This window comes from Mytilus galloprovincialis, chromosome 12, assembly GCF_965363235.1.
Source record: "Mytilus galloprovincialis chromosome 12, xbMytGall1.hap1.1, whole genome shotgun sequence".
In the NCBI taxonomy this organism is placed as follows: Eukaryota; Metazoa; Mollusca; class Bivalvia; order Mytilida; family Mytilidae; genus Mytilus; species Mytilus galloprovincialis.
Window position 1 is genome coordinate 12185721 of NC_134849.1, and position 19719 is coordinate 12205439.

The following is a 19719-nucleotide window of genomic DNA, read 5'->3' on the forward strand; positions in this document are numbered from 1 at the left end:
ATTACCGAAATGGTCAAATGACCCCTTTAGGAGTTATTGCCCTTTATAGTCAATTTTTAACCATTTTTCGTAAATCTTAGTTATCTTTTACAAAAATCTTCTCCTCTGAAACTACTGCGCCATATTAAACCAAACTTGGCCACAATCATCATTGGGGTATCTAGTTTAAAAATTGTGTCCAGTGACCCGGTCAACCTACCAAGATGGCCGCCATGGCTAAAAATAGAACATAGGGGTAAAATGCAGTTTTTGGCTTATAACTCAAAAACCAAAGCATTTAGAGCAATTCTGACATGGGGTAAAATTGTTTATCAGGTCAAGATCTATCTGCCCTGAAAATTTCAGATGAATCGAACAACCTGTTGTTGGGTTGCTACCCCTAAATTGGTAATTTTAAGGAAATTTTGCTGTTTTTGGTTATTATCTTGAAAAATATTATAGATAGAGATAAACTGTAAACAGCAATAATGTTCAGCAAAATAAGATTTACAAATAAGTCAACATTACCGAAATGGTCAAATGACCCCTTTAGGAGTTATTGCCCTTTATAGTCAATTTTTAACCATTTTTCGTAAATCATCATTGGGGTATCTAGTTTAAAAATCATCATTGGGGTATCTAGTTTAAAAATTGTGTCCGTCGACCTGGTCAACCTACCAAGATGGCTGCCATGGCTAAAAATAGAACATGGGATAAAATGCAGTTTTTGGCTTATAACTCAAAAACAAAAGCATTAAGAGCAAAACTGGCATGGGTTAAATTGTTTATCAGGTCAAGATCTATCTGCCCTGAAAATTTCAGACGAATCGATAGTCAATTTTTAACAATTTTCATAAAATTTGTAAATTTTTAATAACACTTTTAACTGAAACTACTGGGACAATCATTATAGATGGGGATATATGTACGCAGCAAGAATGTTCAGTAAAGTTAGATCTACAAACATATCACCATCACCAAAACACAATTTTGTCACGAATCCATCTGTGTCCTTTGTTGAATATTCACATATACAAATGTACCAAGGTGAGCGACACAGGCTCTTTAGAGCCTCTAGTTTTGACATAAGATTGAATTTTTGAACCTTAGGATATACAAAAAAAATAAGTTGATATTATGGTATAGGTCTAATGTTAGCTTGTCCAAATTGGATCGTGGGGGTACCATAGAAGCTCTCCATTGAATGTGCCCTAACTACAGTCATGATTCAAGTTAGCAGATGAATCTTTGAGATTCTGAGCATTATTTGAGAGCCATATTGTCAATATTTTACAGTTAAGTGGCATTTAATAATTTATAGCTTTTAAACTTCATAGCTGGTATCAATTAATTTCACATTTGATATGTGATCTACAATCAAATAACTTGAATGCATCAGTATCTTAGGAGTAAAACAGCATCCCTCAATTCAGTAGGTTTCTGAATACATGTATAATAAGTTTAATCAGAGGCGGATTTAGGGGGGGGGCCCAGGGGGCCCGGGCCCCCCCTTTTTGGGAAAAAATTTGGTTGCTTATATAGGGAATCACTGAAGCGTGACTGGAGCGGCCCCCCTCTTAGGTCAGTTAGTGGGCCCCCACTTATGAAAATTTCTGGATCCGCCACTGTTAATGTCAAGTTCACACATCAGATACATTTATCTGTTTTCTCTTTAAGACCAGCAACAATGTTATTGTAATAGTAAGAAAGTCAATCTGCCTTTTTTTTTACCCCTCACTGTGACCTAAATGATGTGTCCCACTGCTATACAGCAGCAAATAAAATTCATTTTTTTTTACTAAGAGCAGATACTACATGTGTTTCATCTACCTATTAAAAGTATAGATTTTTGTTCAAGGTTAATGGAAAAATTTGAATTGAACAGAAAAATGTGGTTTTTTTTTTATCAACATTTCACAAAAAATACCCCACAGCACATTTTCAATAGCTGAGAGGTTGACAGGAATTTAAGCAAGTGCATAATGATCTTCAACAATGACATAATTTAAAGAAGGAGTGGGGGTATGTTCATGACCTGTTTGTCGGCCATTTGGGTATCAAAGTGCAGCAAATTCGATCATTTACTACATATTGGATTGCAATCTTACTAATTTATGTCAATTAAATTAAGGTTATTTTTTTTTTGGGGTGTTGAGGTTAAAGGTCAAGTTCTTGGTTACAAAATGTACTAAATCAGACAAAATAGTGCAAAAATAGGGTTTTTGGATGTTAAAAAAACTATTATTTTTAATTATCAGATTGCAATCTCAAATTAATAGTTATATAATCACTTATATATGTAATGAGTGGAAGAGCCTTGGTTTTAAAAGCTCGTTCTTCGTATAGAGGGTTGAGGGCTTGCTCTTAAAAGGTTCTTTAATTTGATCAGCTGATCAAAAGATCCAAAAATATATCTATAGTCTCATTTTGTTCTTTTCCATTGGATATTTTTAGGAATTTGTTATCTTAAAGCAATCACTGTAGACTACAAAAAATGTTTACTGTCTTTGATTTAAGAGGACCAATTTTGAACTGGTTTTCAGTCAGAAAATATGGCTATTACTTTGGATAATTTGTGGGTATTGGTTAAATGCCCTGTGAAAACTTTATTACAATTCAGCCAATTCTTTTAATTTTGATGTGAATTGTTACTTTTAAAATTGGGTTTAAATTCTATAAAGACAATTAATTCTTTTGCAACAGTCTTCATCTACACAACAAGTTGTATTGCAATGGAATTTGGTATGCAGTTGTATTTGCATTGGGAACATCTCATCTCCATGGAGCTCATCTACAATGGTATTTAGTATGACGTTTTATCTAGGCATTGGCACTTCCCATGATGGTAATTAAGACCCTGCATCTGATTCATTGACTGAATGTTTTGTAAGAGTACGTTCAAAGGCGGATTTAGGGGGATCCCGCCCCCCCCCCTTTGGGGAAAAAATTGGTTGCTTATATAGGGAATCACTGGAGCGGGCCCCCTCTTAGGCAGTTAGTGAGCCCCAACTTGTGAAAATTTCTAGATCCGCCACTGACGTTTGACAAGGAATTTAAACTTCTAATACAAATCAAACTACCCAGACTTCAATTAGACACACAATTGACCCGTTAAGCTGTAATTAACATTCAAAGTTACCTGGTATCATCATGTCACACATGGCAAACAGGTCCGTCTGATTAAACCCAGCTCCACCCCATCCCAGTATCCAAAAGCAAGTAGAAAGTTGGTGTAGAATTTAGTCTCCTCCCTTTTTTGTGGAAAAAATTGGTTGATTATATAGGCAATCACTTGAGCAGGCCCCCTCTTCGGCAGTCAGTGAGACCCTCTTATGAAATATTCTGGATCCGCCACTGGGTTTTAATCAGACTTAAAACAGGTCCTCTTATAAAGCATTCTTTTGTTAATTTAAGTTCTATGGGCTATGTGGTGCTCATTAATTTAATTGTGTTATCATGAACTTGATGCATTGATGGCGCATATCTGCCTTCCATGGAAAATATGTCAACTCGACTTACACCTGACGCTAAATATAAATTGGTAGACAATAATTAGAGACTAGAGACCCCCCTTCAACAAAATATTCTCAACACCGTTTAACTGTTTTATACAAATGTTTCATAGATGTCAATCTTAAATTTAAGGAGTTTAAGCTGCTTAAGGTCGAAATGTGTTTTTTTTTATCTTAGATATTTTTTAACGTTTTATCTATTTTATTCAGTCATTTTTCATATACTAGTTCTCGAAATTCTCTTAGGCAGCAACCATTTGATTTTCTGGGGGGGGGGGGGGGGGGGGGGCTTTGGTTTTTTTTTGGAAAAAAAAGTTTGTTTCCAGTTTTTGCAGAAAAAAATAATTTGTTTTTGATTCTGAGAAAAAAAAAATGTTTGTTTCACCCTCAGCTGCCACTATATGTAATGCTAAAATTGAAAGAAAAAAAAGTTTTCGACTTGTCGCGAAAAAAATAGATTGTTTTTCGCCACAGGCGAGAAAAAAAAAATTGTCCAGAAAAAAAAACCATAGCCCCCCCACCCCCAGAAAATCAAATGGTTGCTGCCTTAAAGTGATAATTTTTCTGCAACACTTTGCGTCCATAATGTTCAATCTTTAATTCCTTTTTTTTTCTCATCATTTATGAAGCAACTGATTTAAATTAGAAAAGGAATTTATTAAATGTAGAAATTATGTATGTGAATCGATTAATAGAGTAGTTGATTGATTGGTTGATTGATATAGTAGTTGGTTGGATGATTGATTGATTGATGACTGCTTAATGTCCAGGGATTTGTATATCAACACCGGAACATCAGTCTTGTTTTTGCCTTGAAAACACGAGGTAACCACCTACAGGAAAATTACCGTTATACTTGGTATACAAATTAGGAGATATGTAATTGTCAATGAGAACCATTGAATCACAAAATAAACAAGGCCTTGAATGTGAACAACTCCAGGAAAAGTACGACTTTCAGCAATGACAAAAACCATACAGCTTAGTAAGTCATGATTGCTAATTGAGACCTTTAAATATCCACCAGAGTTGACGGGAACAGCATGTAGAGAGATTCTGATAGTAACTGCCTACAGCGAAACATACCGCCATACTCTGAATAAAAATAAAGAGATGTGGTATGATTGCCATTAGATAACTATTCACCAGAAACCAAATGACTATTATGTAAACTGTCGGAAAATGTACGACCTTCAGCAATGACCAAACCCATTAAGTATATTTAGCTATATGGTTGCAAAATGAGACCTCTGTTCAACAAAATAAGTTGGTACGGACAGCTATATCGCAAGCATTCCCGATGGCTCCAATTCAAACAGTCTTGTAGCTTGCATGGCGGATACATACAACATATTGTCTACAAGCATAGCTTCGACACGTCGTATTGAGGCGAGCATGCAACTCGACAATTACCAAACTGATATGTGGCTTAACATCATGAAACTGAAAGAGATCTAATTCGGCAATATATATCATTAAAGTGCATGGGATGAAAATTGCTCCCGGTGTAAGTTGATAAGCTACATCGCAAACATGTATACAAGTATAAACAGCTGTAGTTATTACTTTTAAAGACACGGTTAAATAGATATCTCAAAGGAGGAGAAATAAAATTGGAAGGAGAAAAGTAAGTCAACAGAAAAGTTAAAATTTCTGAACTTGGTATAGAGCGATGCTTGTTACCGCTCCTACGAAATGGGTAATTGATAAGGATTTTTTTTGTGTATGTTGCAAATGAACAAATAAAAATATTTATCAATAAAAAAATATTGTTTATTTATTTATTTTCCTTCAAAAGAATTATTCCATGATGTGTAAAAAGGGCTAAGCTTTAAATTTTGCTGAACAATTTATGTACCTATGGATATAATTGTGCTTTAAAAGACCTGAAATTAATTATACGGTTAGGCTCAAGTCTAGTTGTTCACTAGAAACGAAAATCGCCTTTTTGGGGTATTTTCTCGAGATTTCAATGATTAATACTCTTGGCAAAAAAGGGGTGGGGTCAATTCACTTTTAAAGGGCGTTGCAAATTCCAGAACCCTACACCCTGGATCCACCACAGATTGGTATTTCTATCGTTTTTGCGTTCACCATGATCATTATAAGACAACATTTGGCGCCAAGAAAAGAAAGCATATTTCTTATATTCTTTTTACTTTTAACCCATTATAGAGAGCAACGGGATTTTTCTGTATTTAACGGGTGAGAGGTTATTTAAGATTGTGAGTTCTGAACAATTCAAAACATGATTTTAAAAAACCTAATAGCTTTATAAATACAAAGTTATGAAAAGGGGAAGTGGAACATGATCATTGTTCATAAAGTGAGTAGAGAAAAAAAACCATGGAGGAGTCCGACTAGAAAAAAGGAACGATTGATTTCCTGGAGAAAATGAGACTTCAATCTGTTAAGTCTGGATTGCTATTACATAGCGGAGATGAAACGAGGCAATCGTAAAAACTTAGCTAAATGTCATATCCCAGCATATACATACAAAATACAGGATAGTACCTACAGGAGAATTCTGTTTCGAGTCGAAAAAGAGACTGACAAAATCATGGCCAAAAATTGGAGATGAAATATCTGTTAGGATGGCAAATGTTGAAGCGGGATAAAAAAAAAATATTGGATGTATTGAAACCAAACGAAGTTTGTAACTGCGAGATGGATCAAATCTTCTGTACACTCAAAAGATGTCCGTGGAGAGGTGTACACTTTTATTTTGCTGATAAATTCAGTTGAAAAAACATTCACCTATATATGTTACCCCAATAATTCACCGTGTAGAACGCCACATGCGGGGTGTCGGCTATGTTTGACATGGGGTGGCAATTTTGAAGCGACGAAAAAGTAACAAGGTAAGTTCAAGCATCAAAATTTCTTATTTTTAGAACTCTCAGTACCATATAATGTATTGCACGGAAGGAACTGCAACATAATCTATTTCCTGAAAGCAGAAGCAGTCGTTTTCAGTGCTCAGTTTTCTCAAACACCTCGCCCTAGTTTTCCGTGTTGCAGATTTTGAGGCTTTATATGCCAATTTCGGTATAAAAAACTACTTTACACAGCTACCCTCCGTATCATTTATATAGAATTGTATTCCTCTCATTGACTTATACCAAATACCAGTTTCTTAGTTAAAATCAATTGGTTTTAAAACTGTTATTCATCAAAATTATAAGTGTCGCTCGGGGTGTCAGATTTTGCGTCGCAAGGGGTAGAGGCTTGTCATAAAAAAATACATATTTGCATGTAAATTAGCTTTCATATGATACATTTTATTTCATACATATCTACTTTACCATGACAAAACAAGAATTTTTCATTTTGCCTGTTTTTGGTCTTATAAAAGATATGCTTTTGATTTCATTCACATCTACTTTACCATGACACAATAAGGGTTTTTCATTTTGCCTGTTTTTGGTCTTATAAAACATATGCTTTTGATTTCATTCACATCTACTTTACCATGACACAATAAGGGTTTTTCATTTTGCCTGTTTTTGGTCTTATAAAACATGTGCTTTTGATCTCATTCATAGTAAAAAATGGCTCAAAATATTTAGTTTCCAAGCTTGTAAACGATTTTTTCCTTTTCAGTCACTATCATGGTAAAAAAAAGGCAAGGCTATGGCTCAATAAACCAAAACATGGTGGAAAATCACAAAATAGTCCTCAATATAAGATATGCCCGAAGCCTCCACCAGCCAAAATGCATCATAGTTCATCACCAGGTTTATCTAAAAAGCACTCGTGCACGCCGCCAAAAACCATCACTCCTAAAAGAATTAGAACACTCTCCAATAAAACACTCACCGGCATCTTTTTCAGCGAATGACAACACAACTTCAAATAATCCTGAAGACGATGATACTACAATGTCAATGAGAAAACAAAGACTTGTACACAAATATTCAACGGAACAGGTTTACAAGAAAATATGATTCAAGACAGTTATTTCGTTCGTAATCGCCCAGCTAGAACTACATACATTAAGTTTGTAATTTGTCATCATGACAGTGTAGGTGTGTTTGAATTAAAAAGTATCAGATAGAGATCGATTTATAAGAACATGTATTCTTTTTTATGACAAGCCTCTACCCCTTGCGACGCAAAATCTGACACCCCGAGCGACACTTATAATTTTGATGAATAACAGTTTTAAAACCAATTAATTTTAACTAAGAAACTGGTATTTGATATAAGTCAATGAGAGGAATACAATTCTATATAAATGATACGGAGGTTAGCTGTGTAAAGTAGTTTTTATACCGAAATTGGCATATAAAGCCTCAAAATCTGCAACACAGAAAACTATGGCGAGGTGTTTGAGAAAACTGAGCACTGAAAACGACTGCTTCTGCTTTCAGGAAATAGATTATGTTGCAGTTCCTTCCGTGCAATACATTATATGGTACTGAGAGTTCTAAAAATAAGAAATTTTGATGCTTGAACTTACCTTGTTACTTTTTCTTCGCTTCAAAATTGCCACCCCATGTCAAACATAGCCCACACCCCGCATGTGGCGTTCTACACGGTGATAATTGCACTTTTGTTCATACTCTGTAAAATGTATTTTATTGACCATATTTTTTTGTACGTAGATCAGAATATTCTTCTTTAAATGGCAACAAATCTATACATTCTAACATACTTAGAATTGACATTGTAGTTTGTTTCAGGGAAAGATAAAACGAAAGTTTGATCGCAGCATGATTCAACATTTCACCAGATGAATTTGTTTTATCAAAATTTGTACCTTTTCAATACTTAGTGATGATAGACTTTATAAATATAAAAAAACTTGTGGTTAAAAACTTGTATACAATACAATACAATACACAATTTAATATCACGAACTTCAAAACACGAGACCATCCAGATCATTTTGGTTGTTGCATAACAAAACAAATTAAACAAATTAGTATACGCAAGAAACATCACTTAAAATATTGCTGCTAATACCAATCGGCCATATGTAACAGATAGATGTTAGAAGATGTGGTATGAGTGCCAATGACACCACTCTCCAATCAAGTCACAAATTGTACAACTAAATAAACCATTAGAGGTCAAAGTAAGGTCTTCACCCCAAGCTGTAACTAGGGCCCCAAAATGACTAAGTGTAAAACTAACGGTCTATTTAATTTATATGAAAAACAAGAAAAATTTATGAACCACATCAACAAACGACAACCACTGACCATCAAGTTCCTGACTAAGGACACGAGCACATCACTATCACAGTAACACTTGCATAGCAAAAGGTCTTGTCCTTGCATACCTATGATACATAGATTGTAATTATGTACCGGTAAATGCAGGTTTTGGTATGATGGGAGGGGTCTAATTGGCCATGTTGCCCAATTAATCAAGAGATAAAGAAAACGGCTGTTTTCAGTCACAATTTTACTCGAAAACAAAAGAATATCATTTTTATATCGAATAGTATTTTGACTATTATCAAAACTGAACAGTAAAAAGTAGATGTATGCGCCGGAAAAATTAAGTATTCAAAATATTCATCAAATGTTGTAAATAACGTTAGATAATCAATACAAACACTTCTTTCAAATGAAAACTGAATTACAAACTGACGACACATTCTGTGCTGAATCCTCAAATATCAAAGAATGAGGTTATGCACCCAATGACGATGGTATGCAGGGGTACACTTTCTTCCCCTTTTTTCTATGCATTGATGTACTTCATAAAAGATTCGTGTTGCACGTCGATTGCACAGCACCCCAACAACACCATGAATATGTAAGAGGACCAAAACTCTGGATGGATTGATGACGTTCAAGAAAGGCTGTTTCTGTAAATTGTTTTTTCAATCCAAGCCCTTTTATCGTGCGTATTTTTGTTTGTATCAAGGTGCAAGTTTTAACCACTATATATCCAAACATGGTCCGTAGAGGACCCCGAACTTTTTTTCAAAAAGGGAAGGGGTGGCGGGCGCGCTAGTCGTGCTTTGGTGATTCCCCTATATATAAATCAAATTTTACCCGTGAAAGGAGGGCCTTATCCGCCTACCATGGTAATTAAAACACGTAGATTGTAATGGAAGTTTCTCAAAATAAAAACGGGGGGTGGGGACGTACAAGTTTGATTTAGTGAAAAGTATTTCAAACTTTATGTAGGCGACCATATTTCTTTTCTTCTCCGAAAGATATTTTGGGCAGTGACATTCATTTTAAGATGCGGATTTAGGGAGTGACTCTTCCCCCCGCCCCTTTGTGGGAAAACATCTGTTGATTATAATATAGAGAATCACTGTAGTATGACTAGCGCTCCTCTTCGATGTCCCCGACTAGTGAAAATAGCTGGATCCGGCACTGATTTTCATGTGTGTGATACAGCAAGATTGTTAATTTCCAACTTGATAGGAGCCATGATATTTCTTTTTGTAATCTACTAGACACTCCTCCCTGTATCAAATGGTCGTATCCTTAACTTGGATCATTATAGTTAACACAGGGCACCACATACTTATGTTTTTATTTTTATTTATATATATATATCTCTGGAAAAATGTTGGCAAGCCATCAGTTTTAATAATTTAAAGACTTCAGTATTCAGACAAACCTATCCCTTTCGGCCTTGTCATGTAGTTTATTCGGGCTGTTAAACATAAGGTAAGGTGAAAGTGTTGACGCACTGCTTAGTTCAGTTAATCGAATTACAATACAGGGATGGACCTTTTGCGCATAGTGATTACCTTAATTGTTGGGGCAGCATTGAACGAGAATTCTTGCAATGGATAAGCCCACATGTTTTCAAAGGGAGATGGAATAGTACTTAATTGACCCCACAAACCTGTAGGTGTGTCCAGCTCTACGTCTTTTGTCTGCTGAGTTGAACATTCTTTCTTCCTGTCTCTCTTGAGATTCTCTTTCTAAATCCACTGATAGAAAATCACAATTTAGTGGCCTCATTTTGCAGTCATTGATATATCAGTACAACACGCGTATATTTATTTTTGAAGTTTATATTTATTTTAATTTCTTAATCAAAATAAATAGCGGGAACGTTACCAATTTATGGATTATCAGCATTAGAGCCCATGAATATTAAATAATATTGGCAAATTAAAATATTTGTGTATTAAACAGATTGTTTATATAATTAAGATTATCCGTTCATGCAGTAGTGGGTGCATATCTAAATCTTGACGTATCAAGTATCCTTGGACCAAAATAAATTAAGAGTACAAAGATTAAAAAGTGAATAACCATGCAGTTAACTGCAATCCTTTTTTGTGGTACTAGATTAAGATTTTGAGCATCTGAAACATCCAGTACCGCAGCCTTTTCATACATGTGGATTATCACATAAACACGCCCAATCATGTGTTTTTTGGAGCAAGAAATTTGATTGATTGTTGTTTGCTCAACGACGGTCCAGTGGCAAACATTTGATTCATTTACTGGTTTATAACGCGTTTGTATAGAAAAAATTTGGTTGCTTATATAGGGAATCACTGAAGCTTGACTGGAGCGGGCCCCCTCTTAGGTCAGTCAGTGGGCCCCCACTTATAAAAATTTCTGGATCCGCCACTGATATATATATATATTTAGAACTTGTAATAATGGCATCCCTATGCATTTGAATGAGAGAGAGAAATATCTTACAATGTATCTGAAATATTTTAGCTCAAAATGGCCTATTGGGCTGTTCTCATTACTTTGCGTCTGTTGTCGTCCGTTAACTTTTACATAAATCACCTATACCTGCCGTATGTAACGTTACTATAAGATTGATAAAAATAAGATGTGATAAAATTACCCAAAAAAGCCACTCTGTGGTCTTCAAAAATTACAAAATCTCATACCGTATAGTCCGACTATATAAAAGGCTCGCAGAAAAAAATTGAAACAAAGAGAAAACTATCGGCCTAACTTGTATCAAAATAATTGACGATGGATCAGAACCAACGACAACCATTGGTATAAATACACAAATCACAACACAGGAGAACACTGGGTACAACATAAGAACAAACGATGAAAACAAGTTAAAGGGGTTTGACTAGATCGATAGAAAGTAGATAAACATAGACCGGATGTGTCGGGGTATAAATACATAAATCACAACACAAGATAATGTATAGTAATGAGAGTATACTCGCAGTTACTGTTTATTTAACAGGGTTATTCCGAATTCTGACCTTGACCTCATTTTGATGGTTCATGCATTTGAAAAGTTGAGTTTTCGTGGTCATGTCTTGCTTCTAAGACACCGGTAACAATGGGTCAACTGAAGTGAGAAAAGAAATGGGGAATGTGTCAAAGAGCAGAAAACAGCACAAGGTCAGCAATCGCCCTCGACAAATTGAGAAAATCCCGGAGGCGGGCTTCAAATGACCCCTAAGCGAAAATGTGTATTTGTTATTGAGTGTATGGAATTATGGTAATCATGTTGTATGACAGGGTTCGTGTAAACTTGGTCATATTTATATGGTTCATTGGTCAATGTTCAATTTTCGTAACTGGTAAATTAGAGACTTGAATGGGGAATGTGTCGGAGACAACAACCCAAACAAAGAGGAGATACCAGCAGACGGTAATCAATTGTTTTTTTTTTCTCATATATAATAAGCAATAGTCGGATATATTTGAAGTGAAAAGTATGAATTCAATCATGATGGGTAAGGGAGACGAGATATGTCAGCGTGTGCACTCGTGTTCAAAATAATATCCGATGTGTTTGCCGACCAATTCAACGTTGTTTCTTCAAATAAACATCATACCCGTAGACAGGGGGTTCATGGGGTTCGGACGAACCCCCCTGAAAATAAATAAGCACTGTTCAAGTCAACGTTCTGTTCGAATTGTGACTGTTAAAGTCAAGTTTGTGAGTCCAAATACCCCCCCCCCCCCAACCCCTTGGGCTGCAGGCCTAATCATTATTACAAAACGCCAAGTATAATATGATAATTGTTTATACAAATTAACCCACATTATCCAGACGTTATATTGTACATATATACTCTACGAGCACGTCATGTAATGCTGAAAGAATCGGACGATGATGGCTGGAATACTTTTATTATGTTAATCCGCATTCATGAGTTTTCAACAAAGCAAATATGAGTCGCTTACATCAATTGGTGCCCTTCGTCAGTTTATCTACTTTTTATACGACCGCAAAAATTGAAAAATGTTTGGTCGTATATTGGTATCACGTTGGCGTCGTCGTCTGCGTCGTCGTCGTCGTCCGAAGACTTTTGGTTTTCGCACTATAACTTTAGTATAAGTCAATAGAAATCTATGAAATTTAAACACAAGGTTTATGACCACAAAAGGAGGATTGGGATTGATTTTGGGAGTTTTGGTCCCAACAGTTAAGGAATTGGGGACCAAAAAGGGCCCAAATAAGCATTTTCTTGGTTTTCGCACTATAACTTTAGTTTAAGTAAATAGAAATTTTGACACAAGGTTTATGACCACAAAAGAAAGGTTGGGATTGATTTTGGGAGTTTTGGTCCCAACAGTTTAGGAATTAGGGGCCAAAAAAGGGCCCAAATAAGCATTATTCTTGGTTTTCGCACAATAACTTTAGTATAAGTAAATAGAAATCAATGAAATTTAAACACAAGGTTTATTGCCACAAAAAGAAGGTTGGAATTGATTTTGGGAGTTGAGGTCCCAACAGTTTAGGAATAAGGGGCCAAAAAGGGCCCAAATAAGCATTTTTCTTGGTTTTCGCACCATAACATTAGTATAAGTAAATAGAAATCTATGAAATTTAAACACATGGTTTATGACCATAAAAGGAAGGTTGGGATTGATTTCGGGAGTTTTGGTCCCAACGAATTAGGGGCCAAAAGGGGCCAAAATTAAACTTTGTTTGATTTCATCAAAAATTGAACTATTGGGGTTCTCTGATATACCGAATATAACCGTGTATTTAGATTCTTAATTTTTGGTCCCGTTTTCAAATTGGTCTACATTAAGGTCCAAAGGGTCCAAAATTAAACTTAGTTTGATTTTATCAAAAATTGAATTCTTGGGGTTCTTTGATATGCTGAATCTAAACATGTACTTAGTTTTTTGTCGAGCCTGCAACTTTTGTTGCAGAAAGCTCGACATAGGGATAGTGATCCGGCGGCGGCGGCGGCTACGGCGTTAGCTAACTTCTTAAAAGCTTTATATTTTAGAAGGTGGAAGACCTGGATGCTTCATACTTTGTATATAGATGCCTCATGTTACGAAGTTTCCGTCAGTCACATGTCCAATGTCCTTGACCTCATTTTCATGGTTCAGTGACCACTTGAAAAAAAAGTTCAAATTTTTTGTAATGTTGAATTCTCTCTTATTATAAGTAATAGGATAACTATATTTGATATGTGCGTACCTTGCAAGGTTCTCATGTCTGTCAGACAGTTTTCACTTGACCTCGACCTCATTTCATGGATCAGTGAACAAGGTTACGTTTTGGTGGTCAAGTCCATATCTCAGATACTATAAGCAATAGGGCTAGTATATTCAGTGTATGGAAGGACTGTAAGGTGTACATGTCCAACTGGCAGGTGTCATCTGACCTTGACCTCATTTTCATGGTTCAGTGGTTATAGTTAAAATTTTTTGTTTTGGTCTGTTTTTCTCATACTATATGCAATAGGTCTACTATATTTGTTGTATGGAACGATTGTAAGGTGTACATGTCTAGCGGGCAGATGTCATGTGACCTTGACCTCATTTTCATGGTTCAGTGGTCAAAGTTAAATTTTTGTGTTTTGGTCTGTTTTTCTCATACTATATGCAATAGGTCTACTATATTTGTTGTATGGACGATTGTAAGGTGTACATGTCTAGCGGGCAGATGTCATGTGACCTTGACCTCATTTTCATGGTTCAGTGGTCATAGTTAAATTTTTGTGTTTTGGTCTGTTTTTCTCATACTATATGCAATAGGTCTACTATATTTGTTGTATGGAACGATTGTAAGGTGTACATGTCTAGCGGGCAGATGTCATGTGACCTTGACCACATTTTCATGGTTCAGTGGTCAAAGTTAAATTTTTGTGTTTTGGTCTGTTTTTCTCATATTATATGCAATAGGTCTACTATATTTGTTGTATGGAACTATTGTAAGGTGTATATGTCTAGCGGGCAGATGTCATGTGACCTTGACCTCATTTTCATGGTTCAGTGGTCAAAGTTTTTATCTAATACTATATGCCATAGGTCAACTATATTTGGTGTATGGAAATATTTTATGATCTTTATGTCAGTCGCACAGGTTTTATTTGATCGTGACCTCATTTTCACGGTTCATTGCACAGTGTTAAGTTTTTGTGTTTTGGTCTATTTTTCTTAAACTATATATAAGTAATAAGTCAACTATATATATATGTTGTATAGAAGCATTGTTAGCTGTACATGTCTGCCTGGCATGGTTCATCTGACCTTGACCTCATTTTCAAGGTTCATTGGTCTATGTTTAGTTATCTTGGTTAATGTTAAGTTTATGTGACAGTTGTTATAAAGCTTAGCTTTATACTAAGGACTATCAACATAATATCAGTGATTAGTATAGAAGGCGAGACATTTCAGCGTGTGCACTCTTGTTTTATTATGGGCCCAGTTTTCAAGTTGGTCCAAATTGGGGTCCAAAATTAAACTTTGTTTGATTTCAACAAAAAATCAATATATGGGGTTCTTCAATATGCTGAATCTAACCATGTATTTAGATTTTTAATATTTAGGACCGGTTATCAAATTGATTCACATTGAGGTCTAAAGGGTCCAAAATTGAACTTTATTTGATATCATCAAAAATTGAATTCTTGGGGTTCTTTGATATGATGAATCTAACCATGTATTTAGATTTTGGATATTGGAATACCACAAAGGGATGGCAAGAATTGTCTTTGGGAGTTATGGCTCAAACCGTTAAGGAATAAGGTGCAAAAAAGGTAGGAAAGGGTTTCCAGGTTAATGGACAATTACTTAAGTACAAAAAATAATTTAAAAGCAGTGTAAGGTTGGTAATTAAACTCATTTTAATATCTCACCTAAACTGCTCCTTAAATTATGTATATTGGAAATTTGCCAAAAACTTTATTATTAATAAATTCCATTGGAAATTTGCCAAAAACTTTAGTTTAATGAACTTCATTGGAAATTTGCCAATATAAAATGTTGCATTGGAGTTATCTTTCTTTGTCCAGAATAGTAGTTAAATCAACTTAAATCATGACTGTATAACATTTTATATTTTATGATGTATTTAAATGAGTAGTTATTGTTGAAAACGCCATAAGAAATTTGAATTGAGATCATTTTTGGAATAAGGGAAAAGGGGAGGTGAAAAAAATTGATGGGGTTCAATTTTTCTTATTTTAGATTTCAGAAATGAAAAAGAAAATTTCTTCAAATATCAAAGGATTAATATTCAACAGCATACTGAATTACTCAAAAGCAAAAAAAAACATTTTAAGTTCATTAGACCACATTCATTCTGTGTCAGAAACCTATGCTGTGCCAACTATTTAATCACAATCCAAATTCAGAGCTATATCCAGTATGAATGTTGTGTCCATACTAGCCCCAACCGTTCAGGGTTCGACCTCTGTGGTCGTATAAAGCTGCGCCCTGCGGAGCATCTGGTTACATATGATTTTTGTCGAGCCTGCGAATCTTGTCGTAGAAAGCTCCATATAGGGATATTCATGCGGCGGCGGCGTTAACTAACTTCTTTTAAAAAAGCTTTATATTTTAAAACATAGAAGACTTGGATGCTTCATACTTTTTATATAGATTCCTTATATGTTACGAAGTTTCCGTCTGTCACATATTCATCGTCCTTGACCCCACTTTAATGGTTCAGTGACTACTTGCAAAAAAGTTTTTTTTAAATGTAAATTTCTCTCTTGTTATGAGTTACAGGATAACTATATTTGGTATGTGCGTACCTTGGAAGGTCCTCGTCCCCGTCGTACAGTTTTCACTTGACCTCGATCTCATTTCAAGGATAAGTGAATTAAGAAGGTTAAGTTTTGGTGGTCAAGTTCATATTGCAGATACTATAAGCAATATGTCTAGTATTTTGCTTTATAATAGGATTACATGTCCAACTAGCAGGTGTCATCTGACCTTGACCCCATTTTCATGGTTTAGTGGTCAAAGTTAAGTTTCTGTTGTGGTCTGTTTTTCTTAAACTATAAGCAACAGTTCAACTATAGTTAATGCATAGATTGGTTATAAGGTATACATGTCTGCCTGGCATGGTTCATCTGATCCTGACCTCAGTTTCATGGTTCATTGGTCAGTGTTTAGTTTATTGTTTGAATCTGTTTCTTAGAAACTATAAGCAATATGTCTCTATATTTAGTGAATTGAACGATTGTAAGGTGTACATGTATTTCTTGTTTGGTTTATCTGAAGTTTATGTGATAGTTGTAGTAAAGCTTTATATTTAGGACTAAATCAATATAATATCAATGGTTAGTAAAGAAGGCGAGACACTAGGGCGTGTGCACTCTTATCTCCTCTTAAAATACTTCGACAACATTGCTCAAACTTGATTAGATATGTTAAAAACGGTTTCTTTTTTTAAAATTGTCGAATGTAAAAAAGATCACCGGAAGAAATGAATTATATTAGATTGCTAATTTTCAAACTATTTAAATCATGATACTTTTAAAAGAACTAAATCTTTTTTAAATTTGATAGGGATATGTTTTACCCTTTCAAAAGTCTCCTTATTTCTTACTGATTTAGTGGCAGCATGGCGGCAATGATGCCATGCACAGTGACATATGTTGCACAAACCTTTGCAAAATCCATGGTTTTTTAATGATCTGAAACGAATATCTGTATTAAACTTTCCTAGGAAATGAAATCAAATGCATGAAAGGTTTCAAATTAGGTCGCTAGTTTTCTCGTTTGCAAATGTTTTATTGCTGACTATGCAGTGTAGGCATTGTTGAAGGCGGTACCGTGACCTATAGCTGTTAATTTCTGTATTTTTGGAATCGTACGAAGAGTTGTCTCGTTTGCAATCCTACCACATCTTCTTTTTTATATAGGCACCAGTTCTGAATAGTCCCAATTCCATTTTTTAAATACACTACCTTTAAAGTTAATTATTTTTACTGACTTGCACGATATAGGAAGACACCCTGAAGATATTGGTTTCGAACTGAGCAGGAAGCTCTGATTTTGTCTGCTTATATGTTGAAGTTAACCCTACGGGATACAACGTGCACATTATCATCTTTGAAATCAGTTTGTCATTAAATTGATCAGTATTAACGTAATGAAAAGTATTTGTCTGGAGATGATTTCCTGGATATTTTTATTCTAACATTTGATATATAGTAATGATAATGTCCTTTGTGTAATTCTGCCAAAGTCGGTAGAGCAACAAAAGGAAGACTTTACAAGCATTTCCTGCTTCTCCGATAATCACGAGAAGTAAGAGCAAAGATTGGTCGTCATGGTGTTAGAATGATGTGTCCGGGTAAGTTGACATCTCTTCTTGGGATCGTTACATCCGTACCTATAATGATCTAGCAAGTTAAAATCTGGCTCAGTGTATCAGTTTAGTAGAAATAAGGGTAAACATTAACATGTTCTCGTCCTGAATATGCATATTAACTTTCCGCTGGACGTTTTTTAGCCTACCATCATCTTCATCTTCGTTGGTGAAAGTAGACTCAAATTTCTTAATTCAAAGACAGAAAATTCTTGTCTGGTTGCGTTCGTGTTACAAACATTATTCTATGGGTGATGTTTTGCATTTAATTTGTGGATCTTATTAAGCACAGATGTAGCCTGTCTTTTCTTTTAAGATTGAAATACATTTTCAATCAGATGCCAGAGATACCACAATTTTGAAAATGACTATCTTGTTTTTCCGAGCATTGGGTGGATATTACCGGAATGTTGCTTCGAGTACCTTTCTCTATCTGCATCAGTTACCATGAAAGAAATGCTGTCTACATTCGTTAGTATATCTTCAAAGATAATACCTAGTTGACAACCTAGCTTACTTTTCCAGCTCCAATAATAGACTTGTTCTGTTTGTTAACTGTACAGTGGCAAATATTTCATGCATGTTCAGGACGATCAATAATAGATCTTCAACAAATATTTCTAGCATGTTCAGGACGATCAATAATAGATCTTCAACAAATATTTCTAGCATGTTCAGGACGATCAATAATAGATCTTCAACAAATATTTCATATCATAGATTGATGATTTGTTTACCAACTCGCAGACACATTACAAAATTGCAGAACTATCACTCACCTCCAAGACAACTTAATTTTTAGCTCACCTGACCTGAAAGGTCAAGTGAGCTTTTCTCATCACTTGGCGTCCGTCGTCCGGTGTCCGTTGTCCGTAAACCTTTACCCTTCGTCCCCAAAATCAATCCCAACCTTCCTTTTGTGGTATTGAACCTTCTAAAAAAATTCCTTGAAGATCTATTCACTTTAACTAAAGTTATTATCTGGAAACCAATGTGTCTTCGGACGACAACGACGCAGACGACGACATCATACCATTATACGATCCCAAAAATTTTTTGGGGTCGTATAAAAACTATTCACGATTCTGGCCTCAAGTGTTTGAAGAAAGATAATTTAAAATATAATGATCTATAATTGACAATAACTTACATTTCTCCCCTTTATTTTACTTTTAGTCCTGGTAGCCATTTCAGTTGATAGGTATAAGTGAATATTCTAACCAGGTGCTCCGCAGGGCGCAGCTTTATACGACCGCAGAGGTCGAACCCTTAACAGTTGGGGCAAGTATGGACAAAACATTCAAGCGTGATACAGCTCTGAATTTGGATTGTTATCAAATTTTTGACATTATATGGGTTTTTTACACAAAACAAATGTCAAGATTTTACAAATCAATTAAAGATTTCTTCTTCAAACTTATTTAAATCTAAAATTAAATAGTTGACACAGCATAGGTTTCTGACACAGAATGAATGTGGTCTAATGAACTTAAATTTTTTTTTTGCCTTTGAGCAATTCACTATGCTGTTGAATATTAATCCTCTCAAAAAAATGTTTGAAGAAATTTTCTTTTTATTTATGAAATCTGAAATGAGAAAAATTTAACCCGCCCCCCATTTTTTTTTTCACATCCCCCTTTCCCTTTTTCCAAAACTGATATCAATTCAAATTTCTAATGGAGTTTGCAACAATAACTACTCTTAAATACATCATAAAATATTAAAATGTAAAATAAAG